Genomic DNA, 8,565 nt, shown 5'->3' with positions numbered 1-8,565 from the left:
AGCTGTCCGTCGACCCTTGCTGCACATGGCAGGTGTTTAGAGCAGATTCCAATGGAGCATTTTGGAGTAGTGTTTCTCAAATGTCAGTGTGCTTAGAAGTCACCTGGGTGTTATGTTAAAACGCAGATTCTAATTCAGAAAGCCTGAGATAAGGCCTGTTATCCTACTTTCTGAAGAACTCCCAGGTCATGCTGATGATGCCGGCTGAAGGGCACCCTGAGTTAAAAGGCTTCAGGGCCTTTGTTGGTGAGCCCTCTTTTCTCTCCAGCTGCCCCAGATACTGAGGGCATCAGAATGAGTACAGCCACGTTTTACTTTCTTTCTTTCCTTTTTTTTTTCTAGGCAAAGAACTTTATTTGTTGTTTCAAACTTTATTCCCAGGCTTCTTCAGCTTAATTAGCTGCAAAGAATGAATTGTGTATAAGCAAAACCTGAAAAGAACTGCAGTGTCCCAAGGGCTTGGGCTTAAAAATATTAGAGATCTAGATTTTATCAGATCCATGAACAAAATTTTTAAAAGCAGTCATAATATAAAATAGCAGCTCCCAGTAACTTTTTCAAGTTTTATCTTCTTCAGAAGTTGACTCAATTCAGTTTGCTTCATTCTTGGAAGCTTCATCAAAATTCTCCACAAGATCTGGAACTTCATCATCATCCTCTCCAGTAGCAGGTGGTGCTTTTCCATCCACACATTGTTTGGGCAGAGCTTCAGCCAGTCTTCTTCAACTAGTCAGACTGTCTGCACCAAGTTGGTTTAAGATACTGGGTGGCATTTCTGTCAGCTGCTTTGTGCCAGCGTGGCCTGGAATGGTGGAAGTGTTCGCTGCCAGCGATGCCTGAACTTTGGGGGTGTTAAAGTGGATCGCTGGTCCTTGGTTTGTGAACCTATTCACCTCTTCAATACCACAGATATTGTTTACCCCTAACTTCTTTAAGGAGAACTGAAGTTTTTTATCATCTGCTGTAGCCATTCTATGAACCACCTTCTTTCGGCGAGCAGTTCCTTCCCCAACAATGCGCACTTGTGCTTGCATTTTGGCGAGTTTCTCCTGGTTCATGATAGTTTCTTTCATCTTGTTGGAGCGGAAATGGGACCACGTGGGGGAATAGGGCTGGTGCTCAGGGGTTCTCGGGCGGACCAGCTGAGATTAGGTGCACACACGCGGGGACACAAGATGGCAGCTTTTACTGTCTTTCTTTTTCACCATTCAGAGTACCATGGGGAAGGCTTTTTCTGGGCCCACCTAAAACCACTGAGATCTCCTTCAAGGGCTGGTTCCTGGTAGATTTCCAATTTAAATTAAAGAATGGTTAAAGCTATTTAAATCACCTTCCATCCAAGCCTCTTTAATATTTTGCAGATACGCTATTTACAAATTCCATGTTATCTCTGAGGAAGAGTAATAACTGTTAAGTGAAAGATACCCAATTTCTCATTTCTTACTTAAAGAGCTATGTTTTTCTTTATTAGGAACCCTTCAGACTGCTGATTACAGACACTGAAAATATCTGTTCCTCTCTAAATACAGAAAATTCTTTCTAAATTATGCTAAGTAATAATATAAAACTAATTTCTTAGTAGATAAAGGGCATTTGTAAATGTGTGTATGTAAGGGTAGTAATTTGACTAAAACATGACCTAAACAAACTAGGAACAATAGGGAAAAATTATTTTTCCCTCTGTGATTAATCAACTCAGAAGTCCTAAGTATTTTTGACGACTTCTTAAAAATACAGAGCAAGGGGGAAATGACTAGGTCAAGAGGACTTTGTTGCTGAATTGCAAAAACATCACATGAATCTATAGGTTGCTGAATAACTGATGGTAGGGAAGAACGCGCATACTTTAATGATCCTACCTGAATATATTTTCTTTCATCTTTAGGAAAGTATATTGTTTACAAGCAGCAGGTTTAAGACATTGATGGGCGTAGAATCTGCTCAGCTACCTACTGTGCGTGTGAACCTTGGCAAATGGGTTAGGCCCTTCTGAGCCTTAAAGACCTCATCTGTAAAGTCTGGGCGACAGTCATACCTTGTGAAGTTTCTAACAATTGAATAGAATATGCACATAAATTGTGAGCACGGTGTCTGGCACACAGTAAGCTTCCAATAGATGTCAGGCATTAATATTAGTAGTATGGTTACTAATTATTATCTTCCCAACAGAACAAATCCAATTCAGGAAGAACCCTTTGGCAGAGCCTTCAAACCATATGCGTGATCTGAAGCTCACCTACCAGCTGCTGATTTGCTTGTTTATTTCATTTGATTTTCCTTAGCTGCACATAAGGGAGGTGGGTGGCAGAAGCTTAATTTATTTGTCCCTCTTTTTGAAAATGTGGGTTTGGGCTCTCACACTATTTTGAGGCATGGTCTGGTGGTGGCATTGGGGATATGCACACTTTAGGGAGGTGGGAGGATTATGAAGCTCTCCTGGTAGCTCCAGCGTCTTTCTTTCCCCCAGTGACGATCATAGGTGCTGGATTGCCAGTGCTGCCAACCAAAGGCCTCTCCTCCCACAGATCTGGAAACACATGAAAAGAGCCATGACTCATGGGCTACAACTTTTTCTGCAGCTTGATACAAGCACTGATAGGCTTGGCTCCCATGTTTTCATCACCCCACAGGCTAGCCGTTGGGGAAAGGGCTCTGTGGGTTTCAGATAAAGTGCTTCCTGACGATAATTGAGAACAACTAAGAGATGCTGTGTCAAGGTTAGGACGTTGTTCCTGTTCCTTTGCAAAAGTCAGTGGAGAGGATGATCTTGGGTGACACCAGGATGTCTTCAGATCCTTAGAGGTATGGCATTTGAAGTCTTTCAAATCTTTCTTTACAAACTATCTGAGAGAGTCCCTGCTTTCCTGCATTTCATCCTTTGTCCTTTGCACTGTTCTCTAGCAGGACTTAACTCATTGTGTTCACTTTTGTTGTTGTGGTTGTTATTTGGCCTGCCTGTCTTCTGTGGACTGTGTGCTCGGTGAGGGCAAGTCTTTTTAATCCTTGGATCTCTAGCCCTGAGCTCAGGGCCCGGTAGACAATAAATACGTAATAGTCATTGCCAGCTGCATGGATGGATGGATTGATGAATGGACCGATGGGGGAAAGAAACTACTCCAGTACAGTGGACTGTGTGCATATGCGAATACTTTGTGATTATCGGGTGGACACAGGGTAGGGATTATTGATTAAAAAAGATTGTTCTGGGGGCGCCTGGGTGGCTCAGATGGTTAAACGTCTGCCTTCGGCTCAGGTCATGATCTCAGGGTCCTGGGATCGAGTCCCACATCAGGCTCCCTGCTTCTTGGGAGCCTGCTTCTCCCTCTGCCTTTCTCTCTCGCTCTGTCTCTCACGAATAAATAAATAAAATCTTAAAAAAAAAAAAAGATAGTTCTGAAATTCAGAAAACTTATTTTGCCATCAAATGCAAGATCATAGTATTAAACATGAAAACATTCACTTTGACCATAAAACCCGTAACTAATTTGGGGGAGACTTTGAGATGAAAGAAGAAAGTTTTCTGAAAGGTATAAATGGATGTCTGTGACAAACATGACCTTTTACATGAAAATTAAAACAGATTTGGTTTATGTAAAAGTAAGATATATTGAATCTGGAGGAGATTAACATGGACAGAAAGCTTAATGTTCCATTGAGAAAGAAAGAAATTCATCCATACACTCACTGAAATAGTATTTATTGAAGACCTACTTTGTACTGGACACAATAGACCAAGAGATGAATTCATCCACATCCTAGTCCTCTGGGGCTCCACAGTTAAAATCAAGTCATAGACATGAACTAGTAATTGTAATAGTAGGAAAATGGAGGTGTGATCATGGCACTACAGAAACACAAGAGATGGACATGTTTAACCCTGCTCAGAAAAATCTAGAAAGGAGAAAATGGTGACATTGGGACTGTAATTTAAAGGATGTGTGAAAGTTGGCCATGACAGGAGGGAAAAAGAGGTGATATATGTGCAGAGCTAGAAGGGCTGGGAAGAACAGGGTGCATTCTGGGAAGTACCAGTACTTCTGTGTGCCCACTATGTGGCGCTGTGGATGAGGAAGTGAATAGCTGAGATGAGACAGATAGGTGGAGAAAATCACTCAGAACTTGTACACCAAACTATGGATTCAAAATTATCCCTCCATGTGGATGATGTATAACTAGAGAATGTAGTAATCAGGACTAAATGATTTTCCAGATATTGAGGTATAACGCCTAAAGAGTGTATTGTAATTTCACCTTGACAGGTGGAAAACTGTGAGTTCAGTGGTTATGTAGTCCTGACCTGATGTGCTTGTAATTCTTTTGGTAAAGACAATTGATTTAAAATGTAATAATGTGATTTAACTTTATAGCCTTTTGTCAATTTGATATATATTATATTACAAATCAGAAAAATGCCTTGGGAAAAATATCACCACGGTTTTATTTTAGGCTACGTGGAGAATCTTCTTAGATTCAAAATGGACTCATTGGTAAATCAGGAATAAAATCTAGCACCCCTGGTTTCCTGCACATTGACTTTCTTATGAAATCACCCAGCTCAGTAAAATGTAATAACCTGCAAACCTGCAAGGTGATATTTTATCTTCGTAGCTGTATCATGCAAACTCTGTTCTAGGGTTATATGTCACCAAGTTTTCCTGCATGACTTGGAGTATCTATCTTGTAAGAGTCTCCATTCCTTGCCTCAGATAACTTCACAGATTTTTTTTTTTATAATTTAGTTTAAAATTTTATTTATCTTTGGCCAAGGAAGTGTTTAACCAGACATCCTCTTCTTAAAAATCAGTTTTTGTCAGTGCATAAGAGGAATTACTATAGAAAATCAAGAGCATGTCTTCAAAAGCTGCCTGGATTTGTCTGATATTTGTTGAACTTATGTTTTTAGAATGCCTATATGCAAAGCACTGTTGCATTTGTATGTGTGTAGGGGATGTGCACAAATAACACTAATATTGGTGGATACTCCCATGGTAGATACTGTGTTGTAAGGCATTAGTCTAAGTGCTTTTTATAATGTTAACACATTTAGTCCTTGTCTGTAAAGTGGGTACCTTTTTAAATCCCCATTTTATAAATGAGAAAACTGAGGCTCAGAAAGATTAATAAGTAACTTGCTCAGATCCTGAGCCAGGAAATGGAGGAGTTAAGAGTTGAACTTGTGTTCTCTGGGTCTACAGCCTCTGCTCTTGGACACTGTGCTAGACTCCATACCCCAGAAGGAAACTGGGGCCTCCTGGAGTCCACGGTGGGAGGATGAGTTATGGATCCATGTGGGAACTACTTCAGAAATACAGAATAGGAAGAGTTTATGTCTGAGGTAATCATGAAGGGCTCATAAAAGGAAACATGGAAACTGGGCCTTGTCAGGTGGGGGTTAAGATGACACTGCCAGCTAGAGATGGCCAGCAGAGGCCCCCAGGTGGAGGAGCACAAGGTGTATTTAGAGGAAAACACATGAAATAGTTTGTCTAGAGTGCTGTGGAAAGCCAGTGTGAGAGGGCAAAGGTAAGTTATTGGAAGGGTGGTCATAGCAAATTCTAGAGAACCTTAAAGCCTAGATAAGAGAGTCTGAGATTCATTCTGGATGTGAAGGTTTAGGAGTTTTATTTATTTTTTTAAGCAAAGGAGTAAAATGAGGGAAGATGAATTAGGTAGCCATATGTAGGATTGGTTAGGTGAAACATGAAGAAGATTTGAAAGGAGAAAAAGGTTGGTACACTAATGGATTTAAATGCTTCATCAAGAACAGCAAAAACAAAAAAGAACAGAGACTTCTGAAGAAATTCAGTTCTATTTCACTCTGAAATAGAAACTGAGACAGTCTGCAACTTTGCTGTAGCAGAAAAGGTACAGTTATGAAGGTCACGTCTTGCCCACCCTACATCAATAGGACTTTTCACACCATCTTGAAATCTGGAAGAACCCATTCTTCAGTTCCTCTCTGCACTCTGAAGATATGAGTAACACAGTTCTTTAATGTTTCCTCTGTTCTCTGGTGATAGGTTTGCCCCAGATAGTTGTGCAGAGGGGCACAGTTAATACATTATTTTCAGATGTCCGCGGCTGTCCTGTGGTGTAGAATGATGATATGTGTGCTGCTTTGAGGTGGGCACGAATAACAGTCAAAGCTCACTCAGGGCACAAGAGACAGGAATGACTGAGTCAGGAGGAGGTTCGCAGGTGCTATTCTTTATAACAAACTCAATCCGGTTCAGCTCCTTACTCTCTGTCTCTTCAGAAACTACAAGGATTTAGTAGGTGGGTGACCATTAGGTGGGTCATAATTAGTTGCATCAGAGAAAATGGCAGGATGATTGATCCGAAAGTTGTAACTTTTTTGTAGTAATCCTCTGAGTAAAGTTCATTCTCTGTGAAACATTTTACTGTTCAGGTAATGTGCTGACAACCTCCTTACAATGCCCCACAGTCAATGGTTCTCTCAGGTGTTTTATCAAATGGGGCCTGTTGGGTTATCTTGGTGCCTCCTTTCACTCAAGAAGAAGCTTTAACAAGCCCAAACTTGGGAGGCATTTTGAAATGATAGATAAATTGTGAGCATGTTAAAGAAAAAACAGACTAAGTTTAAATGTTATTAAACTACATCCAGTTTTAAAGCTACTACTAAATCAGTCACACATGAAAATATAAGCCAGTGATGGAAGAATGACTGAATGATTGGGCATCTGCAAGCTTAGTTCTGATAATCTCAGATGCCAAACCCCCTTTCCCACTTTGAATGTGACTCAGTTCAGTCAGTTTGTAGGGAACAGGATTATCAATAAGTCTGACAGGCTAAAGCCTTGAAGCTTTCAGATGCTAGGAAGATGCTAATAAGACCAAGGCTTTGGGGGTGCCTGGGTGGCTTGGTTGGTTGAGCTTCTGCCTTCAGCTCAGGTCTCCCAGGATAGAGCCTCTTGTCTGGCTCCCTGCTCAGCAGAGAGTCTGCTTTTCTCTCTGCCTCTGCCCCTCCACCACCCTTCACCCCTCTGCAGACCCCTTGTGCTCTCTCACACTCTCTCTCAAATAAATAAATAAAATCTTTTAAAAAAACAAACCAAAGCTTTGGTTTGGGCCCATTTATGTCATTTTACTTACCTTGTTCTCTTGCCTCTTTTGTAAACTTCTTATTTTAAAAATAACTTAAACACACAGAAAAGTTGAAAGAATGGTACAGAGAATTCACCTGTTTTCTTTACAGAATTAACAATTGTTAACGTTTTACCAAATTTGCTTCATATTTCTCTAGTCTACAATTTTTTCTAGAACCATTTAAGAGTAGGTTGCATATGTTATGGCCCTGTACCCTTTAATGACTTGACTGCATATTTCCTAAAAACAAGAATATTCTCTTACATAAATACAGGGAATTAATTAAGGGTAATACTTTAGAGCCCATACTGAATTGGTCATTGGTCCCAGTCATATTATTTATAGTACCAGTACGAGATCCAGTATAGGATTATACACTGCACTTACTCTGTTAGAACTTTGACTAATAGGAGAGGCTACAGGAAAATAGTTTTCAGATAATGTTTGGAAAGGGGCCATGAGGACTCAGGTTTATTGGGTACCTTTTTATCCTCAGAAGATGTATTCCTATGAGGTAGTCTGTCAATCAGTGTTCTCCAGAGAAACAAAACCAATAGGATATTATTATATATCCTATGTATACATTATATAAATTTATATATCTATAATTTATGTAGTATAGAAAATGTATTATATATTCCTATATATGGTAATGATAGTAATGATTCAAATATTATTGTGAACACAAAAGAAATGGCTGTAAGCTTTCCTAGAAACTTGTGTCATTCCCTGTTGGGAAAAAAAATAAGATGGAATTTATCTTTGCATAGAAAATTTTAAAGCACTTTCCTTCTATCTATCTATCTATCTATCTATCTATCTATCTATATCGAGAGAACACGAGAGAGAGAGAGAGAGAGATGATAATGAAGTCAGACCAGTTCAAAACCAGTAGGGCAGGCCAGGCTGGAAACTCAGCAGGAGTTGACACTGCAATCTTGAGGCACGAAGCTTCTTCTTCCTCAAGAAATCTATTTTTGTTCTTAAGGCCTTCCAACTGCTTTGATGAGACCCACCCACATTATTGAGGGCAATCTACTTAAAGACAAGTGACAGTAGATGTTAACCAGGTAACTTCACAGCAACACTTGGCTTCATGATTAATTAAACAACTGGCCTAGCCAAGTTAACTCAGAAAGCTATCAGAGGTAGAGACCATCATTCACATGTTACACATGAGGAGTCTAAGACTTAGCACCATAGTTTTTGTTTTGTTTTGTTTTTATTATATTAGTCACCATACAGTACACCATTAGTTTTTGATGTAGTGTTCCATGATTCATTGTTTGCGTATAACACCCAGTGCTCCATGCAATACATGCCCTCCTTAATACCCATCACTGGGCTAACAATACCCCACCCCCCTCCCTTCTGAAACCCTCAGTTTGTTTACCATAGTCCATAGTCTCTCATGGTTCATCTCCCCCTTTGATTCCCCCCCTTCATTTTTCCCTTCCT

At 40.1% G+C, this 8,565-nt stretch overlaps 1 pseudogene; it reads right to left on the bottom strand.

Moving 5' to 3' along the window:
* Window positions 1-529: 529 nt before the first annotated feature.
* Window positions 530-1,160, bottom strand: LOC123849369 (transcription factor BTF3-like; annotated as a pseudogene).
* Window positions 1,161-8,565: the final 7,405 nt, after the last annotated feature.

The sequence above is a fragment of the Mirounga angustirostris genome, unplaced genomic scaffold (genome assembly GCF_029215605.1).
Source record: "Mirounga angustirostris isolate CCGP_5_RB_7025 unplaced genomic scaffold, mMirAng1.0.hap1 SCAF_15, whole genome shotgun sequence".
Classification (NCBI taxonomy): domain Eukaryota; kingdom Metazoa; phylum Chordata; class Mammalia; order Carnivora; family Phocidae; genus Mirounga; species Mirounga angustirostris.
The sequence above is the reverse complement of the archived record's forward strand: the minus strand, read 5'-3'. Positions and strand labels throughout refer to the sequence as shown.